An 11,321-nucleotide genomic window follows, 5' to 3' on the forward strand; every position below is an offset into this window, starting at 1 on the left:
GTCTCTATATAGTAAGGAAATTTGTTCATGACTTATGGAGTCCAACTCCCAACAATGGTCAGCAGCAGTTGTGAATGGAAGTCCAAGGATCTAGCAGTTGCTCAGCCCCACAAGGCGAGCAGGCAAAGAAGAGAGAGTAAATCTTATTTCTTCCAATGTCTTTATGTAGGTCTCCATCAGGAGGTGTGGCGCAGATTAAAGGTGTGTGTCATCACATCTTTAATCCCTGATTATCTTGAACTCAGAGATCTCCCCGTCTTAATCTTCTGGAATTCATAGCCACTATTCCTCAAGATCTCCATGCCAAGATCCAGGTCAGAAACTTGTATCTCCCAGCCTCCAGATTAGGATCACTAGTGAGCCTTCCAATTCTGGATTGTAGTTCATTCCAGATATAGTCACGTTGACAACCAGGAATAGCCATTACACACTCATATCATCAGTTCTCCTCACCAAAGAAAGTCAAGACAGGAACTCAAATAGGACAGGAACCTGAAGGCAGGAGCTGAAGTATTGATGGGGAAGGAGGGCTGCTTACTGGCTTTATCCTCGTGGCTTGCTCAGCCTGCTTTCTGATAAAACTCAGGACAACCAGCACGGAGTACACCTCCACCCCACACCCCTCGACAGACAGACAGACAGACAGACAGACACACACACACACACACACACACACACAATGGGCTGAGCCCACGATTCCATAATGACAATTGCTCAACTATATTCATAGCTGATTTTCTGTAATATCTAGAAACTGGAAACAACCTACAAGAGTGGAATGGATAAAGAAAATGTAGTACATTTATACTATGGAATACTACTCAACTATTAAAATTAAAGACATGAAATTTGCAGGCATATGGGAAGAAGTAGAATATATCATCCTGAGTGATGTAACCCAAACTCAGAAATGATACACATGGTATATCTTCACTTATAAATGGATATTAGCCATAAGTTATAAATAATTATTCTATAATCCGCAGACCCAAAGAAGCTAAGTAACAGGAGGTCCCAAGGAAGGATTCTTGAATCTTACTCAGAGGGAGATTATAAAATAGATATGGAAGGTGGATGGAGGAACTGGGTGGGAGAGAGAAACAGAGATGGAAATCAGGTGTGGGGAGATCTTGGAGGAGGAGTGAAGGGGGAGGAGAGAGAATGGATAATGATGAGGGAGGGCATCTCTGGGACAATCTGGGGACTTAGGACAGGCAGGATCCCAGGAGTCTAGGGGGCTGACCCTATCTGAGACTTCTAGCAGCTGGGGATATGGAGGCAGAAGTGGCTACCTTCTATAGCCAAGTTGGACTTCCAGTAGAGGGAGGATACAAACCCACTCACAAAACCTTTGAACCAAAATTTGCCCTGTCTACAAAGTGGGCAGGGATAAAGATGGAACATTGAGGGAATGTCCAACCAATGACTGGCCCAACTTGAGAACCATCCCATGGGAGAGAGCCAACCCCTGATACTCTTAATGATACTCTGTCTGCTCTGTTTGCAGACAGGAGCCTAGCACAACTCTCATCTGAGAGGCTTCATCCAGCAGCTGATGGAATCAGACAGAGACCCACAGCCAAACAATAGGCAGAACTCAGGTGTCTTGTGGAAGAGTGGGGAAAAGGAATCAGGGAGCCAGATGGGTAAAGAACATTACAAGAAAACCCACAGTGTCCACTTACCTGGACCTATGGTTTTTCACAGAGACTGAACCACCAACCAAAGGGGCTAAAGTAGGCCCCTTACATGTATGTAGCAAATGTGCAGCTTGTTGTTCATGTGGAACATAAAGTCCCCTAAAAAATGGAGCAGGGGTTATTTCTGACTCTGTTGTGGGCCTTTGGATCCTTTTCAGTCCTGCTGTGAATTGATGTATAACAGGGGTTAGGGTGGGGAGGAATGGGGTTGAGGGTGTGAGGGTGGGACTGAGAAGAGAGGAAGGAGGGGGCCTTCAATCAGGCTGTGAAATCAATGAATAAATTAATGGAGGAAAACAAGAGAAGCAGTGTAAGGAGGTAAATGATTATTCTGGCTCATTATTTTAGGGTATAGTTCACCGTGGCAGGAAGTTATTGTGGCTAGAGCTCAAGGCAGTTGGTCACAGAGCAGACACTGTCAGGAGGTGGAAAGGGATGGGTGGTGATGGGTATCTTACTTTCTCCTTTTTATTCAAACTAGGACTCTAGTCCATGGGCTTGGGCCACTCCCACTTAAGGTGAGGATTCCATTGTGGAAATGCCCCATCACAATACACCCATGGCTGTGTCTCCCAGGCCATTCTGGGTCTGGTCAGGTTGAAGGTCACTCATCACAGAATTTGAGAGAAGTTCAAAATACTTTTATTGATGTACTACAAGAGATAAACAGAACAAAGGTTTTTGTTTGTTTGTTTTGTTGTTGTTGTTGTTGTTTTGTTTTTGAGACAGGGTTTCTCTGTATAGCCTTGGCTGTCCTGGAACTCACTGTGTAGACCAGGCTGGCCTCGAACTCAGAAAATCTGCCTGTCTCTGCCTCCCGAGTGCTGGTATTAAAGGTGTGCTCCACCACTGCCCAGCTTCAGAACAGATTTTTATATACATTTCTCATGGATCACTTCTGATTGCCCCTTTGGTCCAAATTGTAGAGTCCTCAAATAAGCATTAAGCCCTTACAATAAAGGAAGCTCCTGTACAATCGATCTAAAGATACACAAACAAAGCTGGTGCTATTGTGCAGAATATATATTGTGGTAGGATATTTCATCCTACCACCAAGAAATTTGCACAATCATGTTCATTGCTGCTCAATTCATAATATCCAGAAACACCTAGATGTCCTTCAAAAGAAGAGTAAAGAAAGTGTGGTGTATTTACACAATCGAATATTATTCAGCCATTAAAAATATGTCATTAGGAAATTTGCAGGCAAACAGATGGAACTAGAAAAGACATTCCTGAGGGTGATATCCCAAAATCAAAAAGACAAATGTGATATGTATTTGCATATATATGGATATTAGTTGTGAAGACAATGATAACCAGGCTACAATCCATAGAGCCACAGAGGGTAGTTATAGAGTAGGGGAGTAAAAGGAAAGGGATAGATTTGGTTAGGAAAGGGAACAAGAACAGATATCTATGAACAGATGAAGGCTGTGTGGAATGGGGGGCTCAAGTGGGGAACAGGAGAGGAGAGAGTGGTGAGAGGGGATATAAGGAGTGACAGCTAAAACTGTAGCATATTTGAGGTCCACAATGGGTACCTAATATAGTAGCAACATCCAAAACTGTATACATACATGGAGATCATCTAAGTGAAACTGTCAAATAATGAGATAGACAGAGTCCCAGCTGGGTATTTCTTGTTAGCAAATGAAGCTTTCCGTAAAAGGATTGGATTACATGTCTAATTGAGTTGTTAGCTGAAGGGACCTTACTGAAATCCCCAAATAACCCAGGCTTTTGCCAAGACCATAGGCTGCTCTCCACAGACAGACAGCAAAGGCCCATTATTGAAGACAACATCTGTACAACTCATTAAAAGTGGAGATGTTGAGATGGTGTTTACATACAGCCTTCACGCCTACATTCCAGCATCTTTATTTACAGAAACTTCCTTTGCATGCTTTTGAAAGAGAAACGTATACACCAGGGCAGCCATGTCCTTATCGGCAATAAAGTCCTGCCTGCAAGATGTGCTGAGCCACTGGTGGCACAAAGCTTGGGGAACAAGTCACCAACAAGTGATTTGATTTAAGGACCACTCCAAGAGATGGAATCCATACCTGACACTGCTTGGGTGACCTAGAACCTGAGATGAGATGGTTCAGGAACCTAGGGTGGAACGTCTAAAAAAATGTAGTGATAAAACTATTCCTAATAATATTCTGCTATACTTATACATCAGTGCCCTGTTCAACCATCCTCAGGGAAGGTTTCTCCTGTAGCAGATGGGAAGAAATTTAAAGACCCACAGCCAGACATTCTGCAGAGAGCGAGAGACCTTAGAACACTCAGCCCTCCATGGTTTATTACAATCAAATCCCTCCAATGAGAGCCCAGTCAACCCCAAAGAAGATGAGGCAGAAAAGGTGTAAGATCAGAGAGGTTGGGGTGGACACGAAGAAATCAAGGCCCTTTAAATCAACCTGAGACAAGCTTATATGAACTCACATAGACTGAGGCAGCCTGCACCTGACCTGCAGGAGTCTCCACCCGGTCCTCTGTGATTGTGGATTCAAATTTTGTGTTTTTATGGGATTCATGAGTATGGGAATAAATTTGTTTCTGATTCTTGTGCCTTCTCTTGTTTTGTTTTGTTTTTAATTTCTATTTATTTGTTTGTTTATTTATTGTCTTGCCCAACTGTATTGTAATAGATTTTGTTTTATCTTATTCTGTTTTATCTTTAAATAGTTAATGAAACGCTCGTAACTTCAGTAAAGGTTAACAGCTGAATTGTCACCTAAATCTGGTGGGAGAGAGGTGAGTTGGTTTTCTCCAGTAGAATGATCCTGGGTATATCTGTGAAAGTATCTTTCATTCATCTGAAGCTGTCATCTTGGGGGCTTACTGTCTCTGTCTGCTAACCTAGGTGTAGAGTCCTGGAAACTTCAACCTCTGCAAAATCTTATCTAGGCTTAGAACGTTTTCAGTCTCTGAGGCTTAGCTGTTGAATATGTCCACACTTTCTGGCTCTTGCTGAACTCTCTCTAGCTGACTCAGCTCAGCTGTTCTGGCTCAAACTCCTCTCCAAGCTGACTGATTCAATGTGGCTTCTCTCTCAGCCTCTGGACTTTTTGCTCTGCTTGGCTTCATACTTACTCTGACAACCTGTTTCCATCTTCTGGTTCCTTCTCATTCTCTGATTCATTCTGTCTCCATCTATGTCTAGCTTGTTCAGTCTTCAACCCGTGTCTCTGAAACTTTCCTCTCAAACCTGCCTCAAACAGGGGTGCTTCCTTCTACAAACTAACTTTACTTTCATGGTTTGGGATTAAATGTGTGTACTAAGGTTTGAGGCACATCATAACTAGAAACAATTCCTCCCTCCACCCACCACCCCAGTAAATAAGACAATCTTGGGGTTCACAGTGTGATAAAACATCTTGCAGCAAGACAGGCCTTACATTCAGGAGTAGTTGACCAACATATACTTGGATTCCATTGTCTGGTATGTGTGTGTGTGTGTGTGTGTGTGTGTGTGTGTGTGTGTTTGTCACAGTTTGGTGGTGTTTTGTTTTTTTATTGCTCTCTTTGGATATGGTCTTTATTTTATTTTTCTTGTTTTAAGGGATTTGTTGTGTCTTTTGTTTCTTTTTGGAGAAATAATTTATTTTAAGAATGCATTATAGTTTTGTCAATAACTATAGTTTTATCAATAAATATATAAAACTATGAAATAAGACGATTTTAATGAAACTACATGTCAATCATTTCTGCTAATAAATTTTACATTTTAAAACTTTCAGTGGCCTAAAAAGAAGTACCAAGGATAAGACCATGACTAGTTGATCAGAGAGAAATGTGCTTGTCTTATACTCAAGATGTTCAAGCAAAGATAAGCTGAACTCCCACTGCTCAGTGGCTCTTCTTCATATCCCAGTTATGATATTAACGCAGAAAAAAAGAGTTACAGGTGGTTCAGACTTGACAATTAGGAGTTAATGACGTTATGGCATTTAATTTATTGTATTTGATTTTTCTGTTATGAAAAGTCTGGAAAACTGGGGATCCTGTCACACACTAATATCATTAATAATTACAAAATGAGGTACAATTGCTTCAAATGTTTGATGCCTTTCAATTGTAGTGTTTGTATGAAATAAAAGTAAGGTTAACTCATAGTGTAGACAAACTATATTATCCCAAGAACTTAACCGTAAAAGAGCAACAAATACTCCAAAGTATCCACTTTTCATATAGAATATTGTAGAGCCTAGGGATGGAATATTATAAAGAAATCCAGACTTAAGTTCAGCCAGTTAAATTCATCCTAATTGTTATTTAATCTAAATGAGAACAGTGGTTATACCTCCTATAAAATATATATTTATTTCAATAATATTAGTAGTAGGAACAGAACTCTAAATTGGTATGGGCAAAGATACATAATATATGCAATCTTAAAAATTTAAATTTATAGTTTTTCATTTCTCAAGGACTCTAAGGAAGTACACTGTTATAGTCATTGAAAAATATTATAAAAATATCAGGTTTTTTTATGTTGAATCATGATTAGGGGTTACAACCATGCTTTTTTTTTCTAAGAGAAAATGGTTTTTACTATGCAAGTATGCAGAAATGCACTTGTTTTCTCACTTTTATTCCTCCAAGAAGTAGTTCTTTGAAATTATTATAGAATAAGGAAGTGTCCAAGTGTATTTAAATTTTATTTTTTCTACCAGTGGGAAAAAATGGTAAAAACAAAGTGACAATTCTATGGATGAGCATGCCTATAAAATGGTAAATAATCCACTACACACAGAGCTCAATGTAAAAGCATAAAATTCTGCACATTCAGCACACCATACCTTGGGAATCATTTTTTTTTTAATATTTTGTGAGCATCAAAACTCGCTCTTTATTAAACCCTTTAAAATGCCTTCTATTCTACACAAACTGACCGTATATTATAGAGCGTACTAAAGTAGTGCACCGTCAAGTTCAAGTTCTTTGTATAATGACTTAACCCACTGCAAAAGCCTGCAAATGTTCATTTGTGTTTCCCTGTTCTGTCTTCTTGATCTTACTCTAGTCAAACTGATATCTCCTTCCATGCTATTTAAAATAAAAGAGTGTAGTTCTGTGGCAACACAGGTCACTCCTTTTTTGGTGGAGGGAAGAGCCAGGGAAGGAGACAGTGGCTTCTGTCCGGTTGGAATTTACCTTCATTTTTGGTACAGTCCTTGTTCCGTACCCTCTGGCAAAGGACACATCCAATGGTCTGTAACAGAGGATTCTTTATCTGGCTTGGTGGCTTGGTGCCTGTAATCCTGCACTCAGAAGGCTGAGGTGAAAAGGATTACAGCAAGTTTGAGCTCAGCTCACCGGCAGCACGAGATGCTGTCTCTAAAACAATCAACCGCGCAAAATGAAACAATTAGAAAACAAGAAAAGCAAACCATAGAAATGAGATGGATGCTCCAAAACTGCATCCTGCAAATTTGTTCACCTTATAAATAACTTACCATGATAAACGGACATCACATTCTATCACTTACAGTCCAATCGTGTGGAAGCTGCTATTCTATCTTTATATTAGGAAATAAGTGAGATTTCATAAGCATGTTGTTCCCATGCTGACTGCTTTTAGAATCTAGAATGCAAGAGAGGTTTTATAATTATTTTCCAGAGTTTATTATTTGATATATTATTTGATATATTATTTGAAATAAAGCACAAGACCGTGATATATGATTGAAGATGAAAAATAATTTACTTTCCTGGTGTATGTATGTCTTGCTTTGCCATCTAAGTTGTGGATTTCACTCAAAAGCTACATAAGTCTGGCTTATACATCTAGTGCTGTTCTGATGCCCATCTCAATAAATTCGTTTCTGTACTGTACTTTGGATTCACTGTATTTTATAATCCCTAATCTACAGGAGTGGAGAAAATACATTTATGTATCCAATGCAGTGAAAGTTGAGACTCCTAACTTAGTAAGAGTAAAGTTACAATAGAACTGTATGGAAGTAAAGAAAACATGATTAGAGTTCAAACCTGTGGGATGATGAACACAAAGGAGTTTTAATGGACACCATGTCAGGGTTGCCTTGTAAGTAGCTGGTGGAGCTTCTAGGAGACAGGAAAATGGGAGAACTAAGGTAAAAATGTAGTAACTTACAATTTCACTTGCCCAAGATGAGGAGTGTGGGATGTCTGCCTATAGATCAGGCAGTGACATAATTAAGAAGACTGTGCAGTGTGTTCAAAGTCAAAAACAACAACAACATGTATACACACACACACACACACTATATATATATATATATATGATATATAATAAAACACATTATATTATATATATGTTATATAATATTTATTATATAAAATATATAATATATGTAAGTTTAATATATGTATATACTTTAATGAAGAAAAGAGTATCTCTACAGAATAGGCTTAAGGTAGATAGGATGGAGGGCAGAGCTGTAAAACTGAGGTAGACTGGGAAGAGTTACTTTGTGTGGAGTCAGTAATGTAAGAATGGAGCAGACCCAGTTTATTCTTTAAGAAGTAGAGAGGCAAGTTGGTTTCTGATTTGAGCAACAAGGGCCTGGAATGGTTAGACCCACAGGAGGAAACATGTAGGTAATTTGGGTATGGCTTTCAACCTGGTAAAGATAACACTGGAAAATTAGAAGAAATAAATGTACATAAGACAAACTGGAGAAAGAAATGTAATTTAATGACTAATCGCACAGAGCACAGAACATGAAAAAGGATGAAAAGCTGGAAAGTTTGGACTAAAGCCCTGGCAATAGAATGGAGAAATAATTGCAGTAGGCTGAGTTTTGTATGTAGCTTGTTTAACACAAAAGCATGCTTTCAAGTTCTATCCAAGACGTAATCCATGTCAGCATAGCATTGATTTAGGTGCATGGATGGCGTGCGGGGCTGCGTGCTAGGCAAATGCTTTCTGATTAAGCTGCATCCCTAGCAGCTTCAAGAATATTTTTGTTTTGTTTTGTTTTGTTTTGTTTTGTTTTTATCAACTTGACTTTTGCCTCTAAAGATCTTCCTGGAAAATAACAATAGATCTCCGAATCATACGTTTTAATTTGAGTTTCTACTATATGTCAGTCAAAAGAACAGTGAAAACTTTATTTCTTCAGCAATTAATAACATGGCTTAAATATCTGTATGACATACTGTATGGGCAGAGAGATCTTTCGGCTTCAAAATCATTATTGAAAGTGTGACCTAGATGATAATTACTCAAAAGGAGCAGGTGTAGCTGAGTTTTCATCTCACTTCAGTTAGAATGGCTAATTCAACCAAATATCTCCCAGTGGATGCTGGCAAGTTTGTGGAGAAGGAGGACCTGGAATGCAAACTGGTGTAGTAGACACTCTGGAACTCAGTGTGGAGAACCTCCAAAAAGCTAAAATTCAATCTCCCAAGTAACTCAGCTATACTATATAGTATATACTTTGGCATTTATGCATATGGTTCAACATCATACTTTACACATACTTTTTTGGCATTGTTTACAGTCACCCTATTCATAATAGAAAGAAAATGGAAACATTGCAAGGCCTAGTCTTGGGTTTCTACTTGACTGTCTGGGAACACCTGTGAAAGAAAGTTTTGCTTCGCTCAAGCATTTAAAGTGGGGAAGATCTACTTCTAACCTTGACCTCTGAGGTGGGACGATGACCTTTGATTCAGATCATCTGAGGTGAGAAGCTTCACCTCAAATTTGGGCCACACCCTCGGCTGAAAGCCTACATAAAAGACGTGGAAAAGGAAACTTCCTTTGCCTGCTTGCTCTCACTTTCTCAGCAAGGCTGTTCCTTGGCTGACATTAGAGCCTACTTCTTCAAGACTCTGGCACAGACTGACGACCAGCTGTGACATCCAGCTTCCTAAACTAAAGAGCTACTGAACTCTTGGCCCTCACATTTGGAGATATCCATTGTTGGACTATCTGAACCACAGACTGTAAGCCATTGGTCTGTCTGTTGGTCAGTCTGTCGGTTTGTCAGTCAGTCATCTATCTGTTATCTTTCTGGGATACAGAAGGATATAGTGGTATATTGTGCAACACCAAACCATGACTGAGATAGTAAACACTGAAAGAGGATTTATATAAACTCAAAAGGCACCAAGTTTTCTAAAGTAAGCAAGATTCTTCTATTTTTGGTTGTGAGCCTAGCCTTGGATGGCTGAGCCGTCTCTCTAGCCCAAATGTAAACAAGATTCCTGCAAATTATACTGACCCATTATACTGAAAGTGAAAAGCATACTAGCTTTTCTCCTGAAGTAGAAAATGTAAAATTTGAGAGAAATAACACACTGGATCATAAAGAACATTTCCAGGTGACATTATAAATACTTGTTGAACACAAGACCAAGAAGAAATCACAAAAGCGATTTTACTTCAGGATGAATATTTATCTGTAAGGGGAATATTCAAGAGTCCTACATGAATAGCTTCACACTGCAGAATGGGCTGGTTGCTAAGCAGGACTTGTTCTATAATAATTCACACAGCATAAAGATAAAAAGCTTATGAAGTAAATTACTCTGAGCTCCCTATTTCAGGGCTATCCTAAAATTAAAGCCTGTGTGTGTGTGTGTGTGTGTGTGTGTGTGTGTGTGTGTGTGTGTGTGTGTGTTTGAAGAGGGACGGAGAGAGAGAGAGAAAAGAGGGGTTGCGAGCTGGGGGACCGAGAACTCTTCATCTGACATATGTAACATTAAGCACACACATACAAGAAGTTATGTCAGTCAGAGACTGCATTCTCACTCTCTTGGAATAATCCTTGGAATGATCTTTTTACTTATCATTTCTTCACTTCAAATGTAAAGGGCTCATGTCAGTAAAAGTTTCTCATCTACTGACAATTCCAAGAAATAGCAAACACAAAATGATAGGCAAGGGGAAGACAGATTTTATGTAAAGAGCACATTTGTCAGGTGCTTCTCAGCTATTCGGTATTCCTCAGGGGAGAATTCTTTATTTAGCCCTGAGCCCATTTTTTTAATGGGGTTATTTGATTTTCTGGAGTCCACCTTCTTGAGTTCTTTATATATATTGGATATTAGTCCCCTATCTGATTTAGGATTGGTAAAGCTTCTTTCCCAATCTGTTGGTGGCCTTTTTGTCTTATTGACAGTGTCTTTTGCCTTACAGAAGCTTTGCAATTTTATGCTTTGCATTTGTCTATTCTTGATCTTACAGCACAAGCCATTGCTGTTCTATTCAGGAATTTTTTCCCCTGTGCCCATATCTTCAAGGCTTTNCCCCACTTTCTCCTCTATAAGTTTCAGTATCTCTTGGTTTTATGTGAAGTTCCTTGATCCACTTAGATTTGACCTTAGTACAAGGAGATAAGAATGGATCTATTTGTGTTCTTCTACATGATAACCGCCAGTTGTGCCAGCACCATTTGTGGAAAATGCTGTCTTTTTTCTACTGGATGGTTTTAGCTCCCTTGTCAAAGATCAAGTGACCATAGGTGTGTGGGTTCATGTCCGGGTCTTCAATTATATTCCATTGGTCTACTTGTCTGTCGCTATACCAGTACCATGCAGTTTTTATCACAATTGCTCTGTAGTAAAGCTTTAGGTCAGGCATGGTGATTCCACCAGAGGTTCTTTTATCATTGA

The sequence above is a fragment of the Mus caroli genome, chromosome 10 (genome assembly GCF_900094665.2).
Source record: "Mus caroli chromosome 10, CAROLI_EIJ_v1.1, whole genome shotgun sequence".
NCBI classification, from domain to species: domain Eukaryota; kingdom Metazoa; phylum Chordata; class Mammalia; order Rodentia; family Muridae; genus Mus; species Mus caroli.